A 3,086-nucleotide genomic window follows, 5' to 3' on the forward strand; every position below is an offset into this window, starting at 1 on the left:
TCTTATACTATGCCTTGGAACTAAGAATGTCCATGAGGCAAAATGTCCAGGTCATACTTTTAAAACCATCATTTGTATCATCACATCAAGATATGAGGGGGGAAAAGACATCTTTAAAAATATTTGTGAACTTTATCTGACCATTCTTTCCCCTCTTTTTAGTTTTGTGTTTGTTCCCTGGAGGTGAGAGTAAATGAAATCTATACTTCATTGTCCCCTCCCCACTTTCCCCACATCCTCATGTACCCAATGCCCAGGTCTGGCTGAGTTCGCAGGCTCTTGGTAGGTACTGATTCTGTCCATTCTTCTCGACATTAACTGCACCACCGTGGGGCAGGCTACCACCGTATTTCATCTGGGCTACCACGGTATCCTTCTGTCGCCTCACATTTTCTTTGTTCCCACTCTGTATAGAAAGGTAATCTTCATAATGAAATCATGATAGAATTGTATAATGTGACACTCAATGTTCTATTATTATCAGACTATTGACTACCATTGATAAAGTGGCCTCTGATCTGGGTGTAATACACTTATCTATCCAAATTCATCATCTAGCATCCTTCCCTCAAATCACGATGCCAAAATCCTCTTATTTTTGCATCCCTCATGCTGTCCCCTGTCTGGAACATTCTTTCCTTTTTCCTCCTCCTACTTGGCCAAGAGCTTCACATCCCTCAGGAATTACTATAATGAATGTGTCCTTATTTTTAGGATACATGACATTCCATACTCTCAAATTTTATGAATTTCTTCTTTATTATTTGACACAATTAAATAAAAATATTATTCATAAAAAACCTCATTTTGAGTATGTTTTTTCCCACTAGAATTATGTATAAGGGGACAAGGGCAATCTTATTCACTTATCATTGACCTAAAATATTTCCGGTATTCATAAGTTAGTTGATTAATGAGGGAATGTATAAAATATAATTTATAGTGAGAACATCTCCCACTTTATTAGCAGTCTACAGAAGCAAAATACTGTGATGATATGCTGAACATTGTCCATACCACGTAAAACTCAATGAGCCTGTGTGCAACAACCAAATGCTAGTTGAGTTGTGGGTACATGGGACAGTTCATTTATAAAGGACAGAGTAACACAGTAAATGTTGCCACAGAGAATCGAGCAGAGAAATGTGTAGGTGCAGAGAAATGGATACATGCCAAATGAGGAATTAAAAGTTCACCTTTGGGACACAAAATATACAAAATGTAGTCCCTGGTGAGCCCCAGCCACTCTCCATGCTGGTTTGGGGGCCACCAATATTTCCTTCGCACCATAGCACCAAAGCCACAGGCTCTCTGTGCAGGTGGGGTACTGTGACCTTCGTCATCTCAGGGACCCCTTACCCTGTACCCCATTCTGACCTCTTTGTGGTCATTGATTGATCTATCATTGATCCCATGGAGTCTTCAATTTCTTTGTATTGAAGGCTCATCTCAAAATTAAACTGTGCATTTGGTTTTGTTACCTATGTTTTAGGGTTCAAAAGAGACCCCACTCTCTAATATAATTTAAGGAAAACATTTATTAAGTCTTAAATGAGACAACAAGGGCAACTCAAAGACACAGACACATCCTCCAAATGAGGTGGGTCCTTTGCATGAGGTCAAAGTGGCATTGGAAGATTCCTTCTGCCGCCCCAGACTGCTGATTCCCCCTTGCCATTGACTGGATGCTGTACCTCAAACTTTCTCGATAGCGTCACTGCCCACTGCCTCCACCACCACCGCCATGAGGAAATCAGATTTCCTTACGGCCAAGGCTCCTGCCAATAAGATCAAGTCCAGGGGACTTCAGATGAGCCACAAGCAGTGGCAGGATGAGCGTGGCTTTGAGTGACACTGTATGTCCCAAGCTCATCAGAGCCAACTCTGGCTGGTTTCAGAAAACCCTCAGCAATCTGTGAGGACTTTTCAGAGGCATTTCGGGGGGGGGGCGTTCTGGAACTTTCCAGGAGATGCTTTGGCACCCAGAAGGTCCACACAAACATCTTCTATAGTCAACTTATCAGCCATCACACATGCACACGAATGCGACTCAGTGGGAAACATTGACGAAGTTCACCAAGTGGCTGGACAGACAAGGTGTGCCGAGTGGAGGAAACCCCACAGTGCTGGTGTATAGTCGATATGTGGATAAGGACGCTGGGAGCATCTTCTGACAATTGGAACTAGAGAAAAACAAGACGATGAACACACTGCCCTGTGGTTGAAGAACAAGTGAGAGGGGAAGAGGTGGAAGGGAAAGAGCCAGAGACCCCTGTCTTCACTGCACTAAGCAGGGAACACAATGAAGAGAAAGTCACACTCTGTTTGAATAAGAAACCTGCCTTTCGGGGGGAGCAGCATCATCCAAACCAGGTGTGTGGAAGCAGAAAGACTCTTCCCCTAGCTCAGCTCAGCGCAGAGAGAGAGAAGCAGACACCTGCACTGGATGAAATTACGGAGATGGACGAGGAAAAGAAAGGAACTGCCACACAGCATGGTGGCCACCGCCTGAAATCTTGATGAAAGTTATCACCACAACACTTGGAGAAAAAGATCATAAGCAAAGGGTATTGTGAAGGAAGCCACTGACAAATTTGCAGCTGTTGTAAAGATGATTGATTCTTGAGACAAGCTGAAACTTGACCAGACCCATGTAGAAACTATCATGGCAGCCCCAGGAAAGCAGAGTCTAGTTTTAAATGGGGGCTCCCGAGGACGGGAAGGACCCTACAATGCATCAACGAGATTTTTTCAGTGATTCAAGTCATTGAAACTCATCCGTTCCAAGGATGCAGAGTTGGAGGGATCTGATATGAAGACATTTCTAAACTTGTCCGAGTTTGAAAATCTGTTAAAGACACATTAAAATCCCAAGGATCAAATTAATATTTTCTAAGAATCGCTGTGTTCAGATATCCCTTTTGTATAATAGAAATAGACTTATTTTATAAAACTGGTAGCAGAAAGTTTCCACTAAGATGCTAGGTAAATAGGGCATCGAACAAAGGAAACAATTACAAACTGCTGATTGGTGCCAGATCAATACATCACAGTTATAGGAGGGACTACAGAAGTAGAAGCAGGAT

At 42.7% G+C, this 3,086-nt stretch overlaps 1 pseudogene; it reads left to right on the forward strand.

The window, feature by feature from the left end:
* Positions 1-1,744: 1,744 nt before the first annotated feature.
* LOC142458453 (DNA/RNA-binding protein KIN17 pseudogene) lies at positions 1,745-2,844 on the forward strand (annotated as a pseudogene).
* Positions 2,845-3,086: the final 242 nt, after the last annotated feature.

The sequence above is a fragment of the Tenrec ecaudatus genome, chromosome 10, assembly GCF_050624435.1.
Source record: "Tenrec ecaudatus isolate mTenEca1 chromosome 10, mTenEca1.hap1, whole genome shotgun sequence".
NCBI lineage: Eukaryota > Metazoa > Chordata > Mammalia > Afrosoricida > Tenrecidae > Tenrec > Tenrec ecaudatus.